This window comes from Papio anubis, chromosome 6 (genome assembly GCF_008728515.1).
Source record: "Papio anubis isolate 15944 chromosome 6, Panubis1.0, whole genome shotgun sequence".
NCBI lineage: Eukaryota > Metazoa > Chordata > Mammalia > Primates > Cercopithecidae > Papio > Papio anubis.
The window spans coordinates 119,890,725-119,907,912 of NC_044981.1; positions in this window are offsets into that span (position 1 = coordinate 119,890,725).

Here is a 17,188-nt window from a genome sequence, read left to right on the forward strand (position 1 = left end):
ATCTCCTTCTCTCATAGAAAATATATCTTCTTCCAAGTAAAAAGAGTAGAATAAAATATTTCCACTAAAATGCACTTATCTCTACGTACTATGCCTCCCCAGAGATCTGTGTCTCTTGCTGAGTTCCCAGTCTCATGTTGTATGAAAGTCCTTCCTAAAAGGCACCATTCAACATGAGCTTCTAGTCCTGCTGACTCAAATGATGACATCTTGTTATAGAAATCTGAGTGCCTCACAGTGGATCTACACATCAGTTACTGACAGCGACTGCCAACCTCTGTCACAGGAAGATTAAGATAACACAGTTAAAGCTGTAAACACTGCCCTAACTAATTATCAGAGTTTGCTACCATTATCAAGGCTGCAGGAGGACTCTACCCAGAGTCATCACACTCTTTCCTGACATCATATATGACATCTCCAGCAAGCAGAGCTTATCCTTAAGCCACTGTCAATACAATGTGTAATTTTGAGTATAAAGCCCATCTATTTATTAGGCCTCATATTCTTCATCTATAAAATGACTACAGCGAAGTATGAAACATTTTAAAACTTGGATAATCACTAAGAAGAATTTCTAAAGCTAAAGAGTCCTTCAACACCATTAACTCACTGATTACATAGAAAAGAAGTAGAAGAGGCAGAGTGTAGTAGCTCATGCCTGTAATCCCAGCACATTGGGAGGTCAAGGTAGGAGGATCACTTGAAGCCAGGAGTTTGAGATCAGCCTGGCCAATACAGCGAGGTCCTGTTTCCGCAATAAATAAATAAATAAATAAATAGCCGGGAGTGGTAGTGAGCATCTGTAGTCCTAGCTACTCAGGAGGCCGAGGCAGGATCACTTGAGCTCAGGAGGTCAAGGCCACAATGAGCTATGATCATGCCACTGCACTCCAGCCTGGGTGACAAAGCAAGACCCTGTCTCTATAAAAAAGAGAAAGGAGGGGAGGGGAGGGAAGGGAAAAGAAAGAAAGAATCATACATACCCTCTCAGAATGAGCTTTAGCAATGGGTCATTCCATTGTTCTGACACTGTCAATTAGGAATCTTCCTAATTTTGAGGGTTTCTCTTTATTGTTTACTTAATGCTGGCATAATGTACCTTTAAGAAGGTAAAATTAAGTGTCACCTCAATGTTTTAGGCTGGTTTTTGGTGTTAGCTTCACTTTCCTAAACCCTGCAACTTAACAGGAAGCTTAGTGAAAGGACCACATATTAACCAGGAAACTCCATCAGCTGCACTGACCAAAGCTGATAAACTAACCACCCATACTACATTCAAATAGTCTGATCATCTATAAATAATAAAAGTGTCTCCATAGAAACCAAGTATACAGGGAAATCTGCTCACAGTACGGGATCTGCTTTAACAAAAAGACTTCACTTCAAGCCAAGATTTTGCTTTAACTTAGGTTTACACATCATCATACACGGACAGCATTAGATATCACACCTTTGGAATTTCACAGTACTGAAGATTACAAAAAGCTCTGCACATGGAGAGATAAAGGGGGGAAAAGCTTTGGGAGAAAAGATTTGCATATGTAGTTATAAAAATACCAAAGCAGATTCCATGCTAAGCTCTGCCAAAAACAGAACAATTACTGTTGCCCATCAGCACGCAGAGAATATAAGCCTGAAATTATATTCTCTTCTCCAAGCAGAAGCAGTCATCAGATTATCAAAATGAGGTTATCCTGACTCAATTCAAACAGTTTTTATATGGAATAAGCACAATGCAATCAACAGACAAGCAGCTATTTCCTTCCCACACAAACTATAATCTTTTGTGAAATATATTTTTAATGAAGAATACATAACCCTCCTACATGTTTACTTCTGCCTTCATACTCCTCCACATACAAGCACACATACAGTCTAAGGAAAGGGAGAAGGATTTTATAGCTTCTAATAACATCCCTTACAATGTAAGGCAAAGAACAGTAGCATCTGAACTAACCGTCAAATGTAACTTTTTCATATAGAGTGATGCTTATGAAAGTAAAGCTCATCTCCAGTGGCTCCTCAGGAAAAGTACAATGAAATCGACATAAACAATGGATCTCACCAATATTTTAATAATTTATTTCTAATTAGATGCATTATGAAGGCTTAATTCATTCAACTACTAATGACTGAAAACTCACAGAGCTCTGAGTTTAATCTTTCGCAAATTTCAAATTATAAATTTCTTGTCATGAGTCATCCTGCTATTCAAGAAGCAAGTTTTCAACAGGAAGGTTTTTCTTTTTTGTAGGTAATGTCTATAGTGACAGTCATTTTTCTTTCTCCTTCAATCCCTTGAATTTTAAATGTCTAAAATTGAAACAATATGACTTGACAGGTGAAACATTTTTACCATTAGGATAGCTGATTTGAAATGAGGCTATAAAAATAATTATGAATGTTCATGCCCACTTAACAGAATTGTAAAACAGATCAAAGTTTAAAAATCTCTTTTTCCACTAGGGCTTTTTTATCCTACACACAATATCTGTTTGAGGGTACTGGATCCTGGAATGCATTTCATAATTTGCTTCCTAGGAGGGAAACCATTAAGAAATTAATTACAGTGACCAGCAGCCTTGGTAATCTCTTACATTAAGGGAATATGCCTTTGTTCTGGACAAAAGAAAGGAATAAAACTTGGTAAGCCAAATCAACAAGTGTCTTTAAAAAAAAAAAAAAAAGCCTTAAAAGATCAGCAAATCAATGTTGCCTAAATGTGTGAACGATGCAATCCTATTACACTAAAAGGAGTGTTTCAATTTTGCCTAATTGTCATTTTAAAAAAACAAAAACAAAATAATCGCTGAAAAGGTAGACTACACAAACATGGACAAACTAAGTGTCGTTTCATTCACACCTAAACTATACCTCATCAGAACAGAACCTTGTCTCCTTAATTCAGCAAAAGCTCAAGAATTACTTTTGCAAACAAAGTAGCATAGGGGAAGGATAGAGACAGGAAGAGAAAGAACGGGAAAAGAAAGAAAAGGAGTTAGGAAGACAGACTAGGAAAAAAGTTTGGGAGATGGACACCGTTATCCAAAAGCAAATGTAGCTGCTGAGGCTGATGACTAAATCTCACTACATCCAGTTCAGGAACCTTATTCACACGTGTGTAAGAAAGAGGTAGGGAAAGGCAAGACAATGAGAAAACATTTTGTGCATTCAGTTATAAAGCATTTTCACACACATACGCAAATACACTGCTCTGCTCCCCAAAGCATGCTGATAAGAGGTGCAGGTTAACTTCAAAAATCACCTCCAGATAGATACCCAAGCATAGAGAGATTAAAAACAACCCTAAATTCCTACATAGCACTAGGAATGCTGGCACACCTTTAAATTCAAAACCTCTGTTTTTATACAGGATTGTAATAGTCCAGTTGCTCATGGACCAATCTAACTGATTTGGAAAACAAAATCTTAACTAACTGAAGAAAACTCCGTGCCTTCTCCAGTCAACCCCATGGAGTTACTCTGCGCAGCCCATGGCAAGGTTCTGACCGCCCGCTTCCTTAGGTCCAGGAAATGCACCTTTCCCCACACACAGCCACGGAGGAGGGCTAAGAAACAAACTGAGCCAGAATTGCTGCTGTTCACAAAAGGAATTCCCCCTCCCTTCCCCTCCTTCTCCCTCCCCTTTCTTCTCTCGTCCCTCCCCCATCATCGCTGGAGAATAATATCACTCTGCTACCTGCCTTGAGCAACACCGTGAGCCCCTGTCTTCAAGCATTCAGGGAATTTAACAGCCTGGAAATTCCTGTTGTCCATTCGCTGAGGTCACAGATAAAGCTAAACAACAAGCCGTGGTTCCCATCAATCATAAGTCACTCACTGATAGAATGTATGGTAGGAGACCTGATGGAAGCGAGTCACCAGAGAAAATACCCACTGATGACGCATATCCAGGCATAAAAATAGTTACAGGGCCCTCAAAGGGATTATTCAACAGCCTACATTTAGACTTTCTTACAAGAGACCTGAAGTCAACATGCTGCAGTTAAGTGGCTGGAGAGTTGAAGTTTAAGCTTCCTCAACAGACTTAACCACAAAAAGCTGTTTTAAATAAGCTCCCACAATAACAAGCTGTTTAGTAAATTTGAACACAACTTTATAAGCCCTAAACAGTACCACCAACTATCTTATAAAATGCCACATAATCTTCTATTTTATTCACTTTCTCCTTCAAATAATGATTTCTCTTCTTTAACTCGTAGTCCCCAAGCAGTAATATTTAATCAGTCCAAAGAAATACAGCCTTAGTTGCTTTCCAAATAAACTTTAGGAAAACAACACAAATTGCTTTCTGCATCTAGATCTTTATAAAACATGCTTTTAAGTAAAGTTTAATTACAAATTTCACCAAAAAAAGCTGACATTTTGCCCACTGTATTTGCAGTTATCTTTTTCATGAATTGGTTTGATCATTTACAGAAATAATTACCACATGTATTACATACACCTACTAAATATGGTATCTTATACAAAGTAGGCATTATTATTGTTTGACAAATGAATGAATGGATGCATCAATCAATGAAATCTTATGTGCAAGTATTTTAATTGAGCAAATGACAAGTAAGATGTTAACTAAGATTGAAATTCTGGGGTTTTTTTTAATTTTATGAGGAGGAAAATAACTTTTTACACGTATAACCATTTTAATAGTTTTCAAATCATCTGTTCTGTTTTCCTCCTACTCAAACATATGCATAGCTACCCTGCAAGCAGGTCGTTCACAGAACTTTCATATCAGAAAATGCTGGATTTTGGCACATTTTTATATTTGAATATCTAAAAATGCTCCCTTCCCAGTTTGCCTTAAACAAATGTGCTGACACAATGAACAATGAAGGCACCTGGCTATGACAGAACCCAAAATTCTGCCTCAGAACTTGAACACTTCCGACTTGTAACACCCTATTTGTTAGTCATATTATAAATCCTTTCCTAATTGTGGACAGGTTTCCATTGTTACCCAGTTAATTATTAGCCATAGAAATTTATCTGTGATAGAATTTATCTCAGTGCTTAATGTTATTAACGATCTTGCCCACACAAATGGCAAAAACCTGTTAACAACACTGCTGTAACTTTTGACAAAACATGTTTAGGGCTTCACTCTGGAGGGTAGCTCTCCAGTGAACTTGTTAACAAGATGACATTTCTCTTCCTGTCCTGGTAGGCTCTACATCATTTTCCTCAAGAATTATAACACTGCTATAAATACAGGTGCAACATATTTTTAGTACTAAGATTTCACAAAGCATTCACGTTTCTCTCCTGTGCATATGTGTCAACAGTATGTGGCCTAGTTTAAAGAACCTAAATGGAAATGTTCACTGGTGCCCTCTAGTTGATCATTGCTAAAGCAATTTTGAAGAAGTACACATGTACCTCCATCACTCCACTCATAAATATTGCAAAGTTCCCAATCAACATTCAGCCCTTAATTCCTGACATAAAATGTGAAATAAAAAATGAAATTTAGAAACTGTTTTATTTCATAAACTTTCATTACGCATTTTTTTGGAAAATGAACAATAAAGAAAAACTTTGAGAAATTAAAAAAAAAAAAAACCTAAAAGAAGAGACGTATTCCTATTTGCCGAAGAAGAAAAAATGTATTAATACTTAATATTAACTCAGAAACCAAAAATGTTTCACTAATTTTACAAAAGGATAGTTCAAAATCAGCCGAGGCACCCTGAAATGATCATGTTTCACCCTGCTACATACATTTGACAGCTTTCGGTCATGGTGGTCTGTGCTGGTCAAGTCTGAACTGAGGATCCTCAGATAATTTTAAACAATACCAATATCCAAAGGAGACAGTATTCCAAATAGCACTGACATGTTAACTGTCAAACCAGAGATCACTGATTGAATCCCATAAGAGGTTATTTCCATCAGCACTCCTAGTTTTAGTAATTCCAGGCCTGTTAAATTTACCATCAGCAGAACAATTGTTTTTTGTTAAGAGAAAATGAAACTCCCTTACCCTAGATTGGAAACTATGCTATCATTATAGTTATTTAAATCTGTGAGATCATTTCCTGCATTGTCTCCTCCAATGAAGAGGTTAAACAAATCATTGCTTAAAATTTTAAAATGCAAAAATACATTTCAGAGAGTATGTGCTTTTAGGTTTCTGAAATATCAAACAATGTAATCACCTGGTCACTAAATTTAGCACCAGATTATTTAATTATCTGGAAAGAACTGGGGGAAGGGGAGGATACAGCAAAACGGCAATGCAGCAAAAAAAAAAAAAAAAAAAAAAAAAAAAAAAGCTTTTTCAAATTAGTGTCTCTGTCAGTAGTAAAGTACCACGACAATAAATCATTTTACATGTTTTAACTGTATTCAAAAAATGGGAAAATACATCCCTAGTTCACTATCCTATGCCCAGTCAAGGACAGATACCTCACATTTAGACTATAAAGTCAGTTTTCTCCTTTAGTCTCAGTGTTATGATGGGATTCTGTTTTATTTTGTTTTATTATTCTTTTTGAGATACTCACTCTGTTGCCCAGGCTGCAGTGCGGTGGTGTGACCACAACTCACTGGGACCACAGGTGCATGCCATGTAAAGATGGGGTCTCACTTCATTGCCAGGGCTGATTTCAAACTCCTGGGCTCAAGCGATCCTCCTACCCTGGCCTCCGAAAATGCAGGGTTTATCAATATGAGTCACAGTGCCCAGCCATAGATTCTGTTTTATTTTTAATTTTAAAAAATTACATCCTTAAATTTTCTCATTGTTTAATAGTGACATTTTTCATTTAGTAAATAAGATTGCTTCCAAAATATTTCATGGGCTCAATGAAGTCATTATCTTCATTGTTTTCCCACCCTGCAATGCACCTACAAGAGTGCTTGCACACACACATATTCAATCTTTCTTTCCCTCATGCCTGATCTCCTTTGATGAAGTCAAACATTTAAAGAACCCAAGGTGTATTCAAGAGAGTCATCCTTAAACCTCAGCTCCCATGTCTAATCACGAAGCCATGACAATTTTACCAAGGTACCTCTGTTTCTTGTCTATCTTCTCTCTAATTCCACTGCCGTGACCTTAGTTTTACCCTTCAACACAGTGCTTCTCTCAGGGAAATAAAATAACTATCCTTAGTTCTCCCTCTTCTCCAAAACTATGCTCTACATGACCAAAAGTGAGTTGTAGAAAACATAACTCTGACTATACTACTCATTCCATCAAAACCCTTCAATGGCTCCTAGTTGTATCCTACAAAGTCTTGTATCAGAGATCACTCTAAATTATCATAATTTTTCATTTATGTGTTTGAACTTTCTATTTGATTTTGAGCTCCTTAAGGTCACAGACTGTGTTATACTTATTACTGCATCTCCAGTTCTCAGCAGAGTGCCTGGCACTTTTGTTGAACTAAAGTGGACTGAATGACAGGACACTGCACTGACATTTTAAACTCCTGATGTGGCCATGCATGGTGGCTCACATCTGTAATTCCAGCATTTTGAGAGACTGTGGCAGGAGGATCTCTTGAGTCCAGGAGATGAAGACCAGCCTGGGCAACAAAGCAAGACCCTGTATCTACAAAATATTAGCTGGGTGGCAAGCGCCCGTAGCCCTTGGGAGGCTGAGGCGGTAAGATCACTTAAGGAATTCGAGATTATAGTGAGCTGTGATGATGCCACTGCACTCCAGCCTGAGCAACAGAGCAAAGCCCTGTCTCAAAACAAACAAAGAAACAAACAAACAAAACTCCTGATGTGGTCTAACTAGACTGAATAAAAAGAAGGCATGGCAGAGCAATTCTCTTTGAAAGCAAAGCAAACTGACTTCAACAATAGTATTCTCATGTCTTAGGCAATTATATAACCTCTCTGAACCTTAGTTTCCCAAGCTACAAAATGGTGTTATGACAAATGGAATAGCATACACTGTGTGCCTGCTACAACAGCTGGCACCTATTGAGAAGGTGCTCAATAAATGGCAGCTATTATTATGTTTCAGTGATTTCTGCTGTGCAATTATACATACATTTATCAGACATCAAAATGACCTATTTTGGTGCTGTCGACTAGACATGTATCTATATATCTATGCTGTCTAATACTGTAGCCGCTGGCCATAAGTGGCTCCTGACACTTGAAATGTGGCTAGTATAACTGAGAAACTGATTTTTCAATTTTAATTACTTTAAATTTAGATAACCTCATGAGACTGGGTGGCACTGGGCAGCACAGACCAAATTAGCCCTGACATCAATGGAGCCCCCTTTAAGTGTCTATCATTTCCCCTTTCCCCAAAATCAGTCTTGTTTACAAGGATTCAAGTGCCAGTGTTAATTAGGGTCTATGTCTTCATTTTTGCTAATTCAACACTGCCTGCTCTGTTAAAGAAATCAGACCTAAATGCCTATATTTTTCACTCCCTTTGCAAATTAACTCTAACGCTAGTAGAAGAGGCTCTACATCAGTAAAACAACCCATTCTGTTGAAGAAATTTATCCATGGAAGTGTGAGAAGATCAGATAACAGAGTTCCATAGAGAATCTTCCTCTAACAAGCTCCTCCAAAACTTTGTATCTTTACAAAGTTAACACAGTTCAGCTTTTATTGCGTGTTCTTCTTTACATATTCGTGCACTTGCTCTGCACTCCTTCTAACACTCTAAATTCATTGAAGGTAGAAACAGTCTTGCTTCATTTCCTTGTACATATGTTGAAAGAATTACTACCAAAGAAACAAATGAAGAATACAGTCCACAGAATGGAACCCCCAGCACAACACAGAGAGATGGATCAGAGTGGCAAGTGCACAGGATCTGGACCAAAAGAGCTTATTCCAAATCTCAGCTCTGCCATTAACATTCGATGAGGTTTGGAAAAATCACCTGACCTCCTATCTGCCAAATAATCATAATACTAACCGCAACTCCTAAATATTCTGTTAATATAATAATCTAATGAGATAAATCAGACATATAAATATTAGCGCAAATAGTGTAACTGAGAAAGTAATAAAAAAAAAAAACACTTAAATCTCTACCCAGTATATTACTACAGAAAATAATGTCCCATAAATATGAAAAACACCAGGAATTTGTCTTGACAATTTGGATAAATGTCTACAGGGAAAGATCAATTTTAAAATAATTATAAGGATGATTACACTTCCATTTGTAAACTGTAATATTAGCCATTACTTGTGGTGTACAGTCTTTATCTGACATCGAGGTCACAGAATGTTGAAATATGCTTTCGTATATATGGCCTGTCTCCTTAATCATACCTGTGCTGTATGGATAGGGTCTGCAGTCTTCAAAATATTTGGTAAAAATAGTTCACTTTTGTTGTTTGCTTTTCAGTTCACAAAGTACTTTCACTTATATGCTTAAAGTTCTCTTCGAGACAACTCCAAGAGAGGCTTAGGATTTCATTATTTTCACTTTGCAGAAAAGTAAGTAATAACAGTGTCAGTAGGTAAAACCATCAGGTTAGTAACTGGAAGTCTAGAACTCCTGTTCTTGTACTCAAGGAATTTCCTACTGTTTCCCATTTCCAAAGGAGAACCTAGATTGTGTTCATGTGTTCCCACATTAAGAATTTTAGCAAAATACTAGGTATTACACTGTACATCTATCTCATCATACATATATGTTTACATACAATTTAATGTTGATTATATTAATATATAATTTAATAATTTTAAAAAGTGTTCTCATCCACACTCACTTAGCAGATCCTTACAGAGTGGGTATGCCAGGTAGTACAATCACCATTTATAGATAAGGAAATTGGGTTTTGGAGAGATCTCAACTCTTGACAGTGTCTTTGCAGAGTTGTGGAGATGAATGATCTGTGCACCCGGGCTATGGATCTAGATCTACTATCACCCAGTTGAGTAACTTCAAATAAGTCACCCAGCCTTCCTGGGCCTCACCCTCCTTCTACGTAAAATGAGAGACTTTGAGTCACTCACAGATACCACCTAGCTATTAAAACTCTATTATTCTGCAATTCAGCTAATTCGGCAACATCGCTGAGACACAGCCCCCGACGGTCTAAGTCCTTGCTGGTTCTTTGTCCTCTCTCAAACACTGTAATGCCTCTTACGATATTTGTTTCTCCGTGATTGAAAAACTGGACTTCATTAAGGAGTTCATTCTGTTTGTTTGTTTATCTTTATAGAGCCTTAAGCCCTGTTTATGTCCCATTTATTCTTTGATCCTTTAGCTATGTCCAGCCAGTAAAAACATTCCCTAGAAGAAAGGCTAGCCGAGACAGACCCATGTAGACACAGGGGTCCTGGGGAAAAGGGTGTGCCCTCACTTGACCTGGCCTCACTGTGCTGCCTACCACACTTTCACTTTAGGGATAGGAGATGTTTGTCTGTGTTGATGGGTTTTGATATCTTTTACATTTTTATTTTTTTAAAGAAATAGTACGAAACTCAAGGGTGATAGGAAAGACAGGCTCTTGCACACAGGTCCAGGAACAGGGTCCCAACAGATTTAAAACAATTTAAGTGGCCCAACTAAGAAGATTTCCACCATAAAGAAGGGGCACGTCCAAAAGAAGTCATGTCTAAGGGCACCTGGCTGAAAGTACGGACTCATGTGCACAAATCCACACATACCCTCTGCTGGCATGGATAATGCTCTTCCTACATCCCAGCCGAGGTGCCAGAGAAATAAGCAACCTGACCCCCCAAGAGTCTTTGGAGCCTGGCAGTAACCTGAGCTGCTCTAGGTTATTTTTGCTGATGGCTAGTGGTTCTTAAAGGGACTATATTCTAAGTACACATGTCCAGACACGGGATGCAAACTAATGACAAGACAGAAGTGATCGACCTATCTTCATTAAATGAAGTTCATAAACGCATATAATAAATAAACGAGAAGATATGTGAGCAAATATTTTAATGACCTTTCAAAGGGATCAATCATATATCCTGTGATATAACATCAATGGCTTAATACACGGCAATACTGAATAACATAGAATTCTATTGGTGTACAATTTAAACAGACAGCAGGCATTTCCCCCAAGGCTCTGTCCTCAGTGCAAACCTCCTACTTAAGGGAATGGGGAGTCGAGATTACAGATGGAAATGACTTCCAGGACTGAGCTCTACAGTTATTATCCCACTTAAATGCTCGCTACAACTCTTAAAAGTATAATCATTCCATTGTACCAAAAAGGAAAGTGGAGCTCAGTGAGGCTTCGTAACATCCTCAAAAGTTACATGACAGGTGGGTGCAAGCCCCTTCCAATAATGTCTATGGGAAAGGTGAAGATTCTGAAAGCAAACATCCCATTCAAGAAATCATTAGTCCTTTCATTCTCTACCCCACATCCCTATATTGGCCAGGCAGGAACTGGAAAGTGGGACCTGGAGTCACAAACACCCAGGTTTGTAAACCTTTTCCACCACAAACTTGCTGGGTGACACTGGGCAAGGTGGATACAATCCTTGAGCCTCAGTGGGAATAACAGTAGTACCTACATGGTCAGGTTGTTTAGAGAGTAAATGAGGTCATCATGTGTGTAATATATTTGGAATGGCGCCTAGCACAAGGACACCCCACAGTAAAACAATTGCTCTTATCAGTTGTATTAGTATTCCTAATTCGGTAAGTGTGCAATTCAATTTGCCTTGAAAAATTTGATAATCTATAATCATAAGAAAAATCATGTAACAGCTAATTATCAAGCAGGTACTGTACAGATACCATCTCTGGTGATCACAATTCTGTCAGGCAAGTGATCTGACTCCCCTTTGCAGATGAGGGAACTGAAATTTACAAAGGTTTAGTATCTTGCCCAAATTACAACTAGCAAGTGACAGGACAGGGACTTTAATTTAGGTCTGACTTCAAAGCCCATACTCCTTTCTCTCAATCGAGAAACAGCCAGAGAAATGGCATGAAGAGCAATGAGAACAACACTCTATTCTACCCAGTTCTATTCTACAACCTAAGGTCAGTGTGCAACCTTTCTAACCTGTTTCACTTGCATTTTTCGGGGGGAGGGAAGCCTAATCTCTGCAGCATGTTATCCATCCATTATTGGTTTACAGGTAATTCTACAGAGAATGATAAAGTTCTCTGTATCCCTATTTAAAATATATTATTGTAAGGGTTCATTTCTGAGCCATGGCTCTTCAGAAATCCACAAGTCCTGTATTACATAATCATGACAAAGACACACAAATGTATAAAATCTTATAGTTCATAAAGCATCTTCACAAACATTCACTCACTTAATCATCTTAACAACTCAGCAAGGTAGCTATGTGCCTGTTTCTCAGATGATGAAACTGAGGCACAAGTTAAGTCAATTGCTTATAGTCGTATAATCAATAAATAGTAGAGTTGCCATTTTAATAGCTGGGTTTTGTGATACCACATCTGTGTTCCATCTATTGCATTATGTTCAGCTCAGGAAAAATATCAGCATCTTTCTAGTGTGATCTGCTATACTTTATAATATATCAAGGGATGACATATTACTAGCCTCCCCTTCTGTCTTTCAGGTACTATCCTTTACTTGTGGTGTATAATAGAGTTTTAATTAATTTCAACATTTTTTCCTAACATAGTATAATATCTACTCAAGAAAACCAAGTCAACAGATTAACTTCCCAAAGCTTGACTGTTCAAGAGCACAGGGGCCATATCTTACTCATCAAATTATATTTGATACACAGTTTCTACCCATAAACTTAGTAGCACTTAAAAGTAGATGATCCATAAATTAAATTGAATAAAGCTCAAGACAACTGTAACTTTATAAAACTATATGCCTCTATTTTACATAACAATTTTTAAGAACTTTAAGATACTTTTAACAGTGAACTTGACAACAGAAGCTATGTTTCAGGATCACATTTATTGAGTGTCCAGCGTGTCTTGCAGTGCTCCAAGTGCTTTACATTTACTACTTTATTTCTGGAAAACAATTCTATGGGAAGGCACTAATTTTTTTTATTTTACAGATGAGTAGACTAAATCAAGTTAACTTAGGGTATAGAGCTAGTTAGTGGTAGAGCAGTCATTTGAACGCAGGGTCTACGGCATCCACAGCATGTGTTCAGAACTACTCTACTACACTGTCCCCACTGACAATATGCCAGACACTGTCCTCAGACCTTAATTCATCTTCACAACAACCCTGGAAGCAGTAGAAAATCATCCTGGAGATTGAAAGTCGCCTTGATAATTCACTGGAACGAATTGGTATTCAGGAGAAAAACTAAGTAATCCAATTTAATTGTTTATAACAGACCTTCTCCATGACCAAAATTATCACAAGTAGCACATCCATCACATTACAATTTTAAAAGTTGTTGGGAAGATAAAACTTAGACCTACATTTTAATGTTAACACTTGAAGTTTAAATTTATAGACCGTTTACCTCTTCTTGAACAGTATCTTGATATGTTTTCTGTGCAGTCTTGTACACTTCACATTGTTTTTTGTTTGTAATCTTGCAGTTATGACTCTATCTAGCATCCACTGAAATTTTGGTTTTTTTAAAACAATAAAAATCTGGTAGAAATGTTTTTTTCAGGACTTAAATTCTTGTTTCTTTTCTTGCTTTCATCTTATTTTATCATTTTTTTTTTCTTTTGTAGTTTCCCTTTCTTGTTATTTGCTTTGTTTCCTAGTCAAATGATGTAGGACGGTATGCATAGCAATCTTCCAAAATGAGATGCTTAACAGCAGTTTCCTCAAAGTTGAGTCTGTGGACAATCCACATCATTATCTCCAGGGCTGGGGCTCCAAATCTACATTTTTCAGCAAGTTGCCAAGGTGAATTCTCTACATACTGGGATAAATCATAAGATTTTCAGTCTGCTGATTCCTGTAAGTCGTTCTTCCATTGAAGCCTTTTTCATTTAGCAGAGTGTATGTGCTAGTTTTATAAAAACATAAACTTCACTCTCTAGACTTCAGCTAAGAGTGTCACACAATATGGGGCATTTTATGTACTAAATTTAAACCAAAGACTTTAACCCACTTTATTATTTATTTCAATGTGTAGCAGCCAGGAAACACAACTAGAGAATAGAGAGGGGATCAAACCAGGCCTCCAAAGATAATGAATGGCTTAAGAAACGCACCCAACCTGTTTCATTTAAGTTGACCAAAGCAATAGATTTTTATTTTTGGTGTTTCATTTGCATATGAAACCTGACCATTTGGATCCCTCAATTAACCTTCATTATTAAAAACTACCTTATTGAACCAACTAATGGCCAATGTTAGAGAAAAATGTTCAAATAAAACTTCATCGGAAGTTTTCATTTAATAGAAAGTATTTAGTTACTAACAATGCAAAAGATAAGCTAAAACTTAGAACGTGACCTTTTTTGAGATGTCACTTGCTGAAATGTTTGATTATTGCCCATAAAACCCGACAGGAAATTCAGATTACTATATGTGGGTCTCTAAGACAGGCTAATATATTCAATTGTGTCACATCACCTACCTTCCTAACCTTCACACTTAGTGTTTATTCTTCAACCTTATGGAGACACCCAATTCCTCAATTCCAGCAGTTCACCATCTTCCCCCTCCTCCTGCTCTGGGTTTCTTTCACTATTGTCTCTGAATCCCACTGTGAACCACTTCACCCTTTGTCTTGCCAGTATCCCAACTCATCTGACACCCTTGCCCTTCATACCCATCCTAAAAACCACTCAATTTGGTTCACTGGTTTTTCTGTTCCTTTGTAATCTAGAGGCGCTGAGAAAAAGTACCAATTTCACAGGCTGAGCTACTTCTGCGGAGCCCTCTGAATGTCGGCCTTCTTATTCCAGGATGCTCTGCTCAGCACTCTCTGCCATTTCCTCCAGAGACAATTCCAAGTGTTCCCCATTTTTGTCAATATTATCCAGTTTTTCTAGATAAATAAATTGGCCTTTCACTTCACAAAAAGAAAAAATAATAATAATGAATTTTTTTTCAAAGAAAATTGTATTTGATGCACAGTTTCTACCCATAAACTTAGTAGTATACCTCCTCCTGCCCCAATCAGTCCTTTCTAGAGCTCAAAGCACTCTAGCTGCTCCAGGATTCTGCTCGATTATCATCTTTCCTTTATATCATCTACATTTCCCTCTCCAATGGCTCTACTTGGTCAGCACATATAAACAGGTTCACACTGATGCAGAAATGCTTTCTGGGTCCTATGTCTTATTCTACCATCTCACTCCTCCTACACACAGCCACACTTTCTTGGAGTACAGAGTATGACTATATTGTTCTCTTCTCTACCTCCACAAACATAGTTCCAGATAGGCCCTCAATAGTTATTCTCATTGTTTCAATATTGATGCTGAAAATAGAGAAAGCCCAATAGAAAGGTGGAAAACACAGTTCAGCAGCCACTTTATAAAAAGAGAATATCCAAAAAATAAATAAATAGGAAAAGGGGCTCAACTTTGTTAACCACCGAAGAAATAAAAATTAAAACTACAAGGGTATACCACTACATAGCCATCAGATGGCCAAAATGCAAAAGATGAAAATGTCACAGCAGGTTGAGGACAGTTAGGACCCTCATGCATGTTAGAAGGGGCACAGATTGTCATACCTGCTTCAAAAAGGCACGTAGTAATAACTACTAAAGCGGAATTCATGCAAGCCCCATGATCCAGCGACTCCACCCCTAGGGCTGCACCTGCAGAGATGTACCATACTATTCATAGAAGCACTATTTGTAAGTGCCAAAACCAAAAGTAATCCAAGTTTATCAGTGGTAGAATGAACGATTATAGCACATTCGTAGGATGGAATTCAACACAGTAATGAGAATGGATGATTGTTACATGCGACAACATTAACAAATCTCACTGACATACCATGGAGTGAAATAAGTCAGACACACACACATGAAGCAGAGCACATGACTCCATATATATAAAGGACAAAAGCAGGCAAAAGTAATAGATACAGTGTTAAAAGTTAGGACAGCAGTTACCCTTGGGTTCTAACATAACTGGGAAAGGGCAAGAGATGTGCTCTTAGAATGCTGATAATGTTCAAATGGTGAAAATCCATCAAACTGTCTACATCCTTTTCTGTATATATATTATATTACACAATTTTAAAATCTGGACATATTGATTCATCATTGAGCTACTTCTTATTCAAAACACTCTTGACTTCCTTTTCTGTCTCACTCTATAGATGCTAAGATCCTGAGGCCAGGGACTAATCCTTGTCTATCTCGGCTTCCCTATTTCCTATACAGAGCTTAGTACACACCTGCTCTCAACCAATGATTCTGGATGAGTGAACAAGCATGGCACCTCAGCCCCACTGATTTTGTTCTCTTTTATGCTCTTGACACTTAGTCTGCATTTTCAGCCTCTTCCCTGGGCTCCAGGTCTTGACATCTGCCTATAGACACTGCAGTGATAACAATCTGCCCTTTATTTGGAACTGGCTTTGAGTCAGGAGCTTTACCTATCACAAACAACCTGCACGTCAGTAATTATTATCCCCACTTTACAGACCAGGAAATCAAGGATCTCCAGAGGTTTACCTAAGAATGCACGGGTGAAGTACTTTGAAGAAGTAAAATTGAAACTCGGGTCTTTCTTATCCCAAAGCCAAGGATCTTTCCACAGACCACACATGACCACAGATACAACATATCTAAAATGTAGGTCACACAGGCCATGCGCAGTGGCTCACGCCTGTAATCCCAATATTTTGGGAGGCCAAGGCGGGCGAATCACCTGAAGTCAGGAGTTCAAGACCAGCCTGGCCAACATGGCAAAACTCCGTCTCTACTAAAAATACAAAAATTAGCCAGGTGTAGTGGTGCGCACCTGTCCTCCCAGCTTACTCAAGAGGCTGAGGCAGGAGAATCACTTGAACTCAGGAGGTGGAGGTTGCAGTGAGGTCACACTACTGCACTCCAGCCTGGGCCACAGAGCAAAACTTCATCTGAATAAATAAATTAAAATTAAAATTAAAAATGAAATGTAGGTCACTACTTTTCTCAAAGGCCTGCTCATCTTCCTTATCCTGAGCAGTATCGTCACTACCCAACTTGTCACCCAAGCTGCAAGTCCTGGGAATTGCCTTCAATTTCCCTCACCCTTCACACTGACTCAGCCACTAAGTACTGTGTGCTAAGCTTGACAGTCCATCCAGTGCTTAGTATTCTAAAT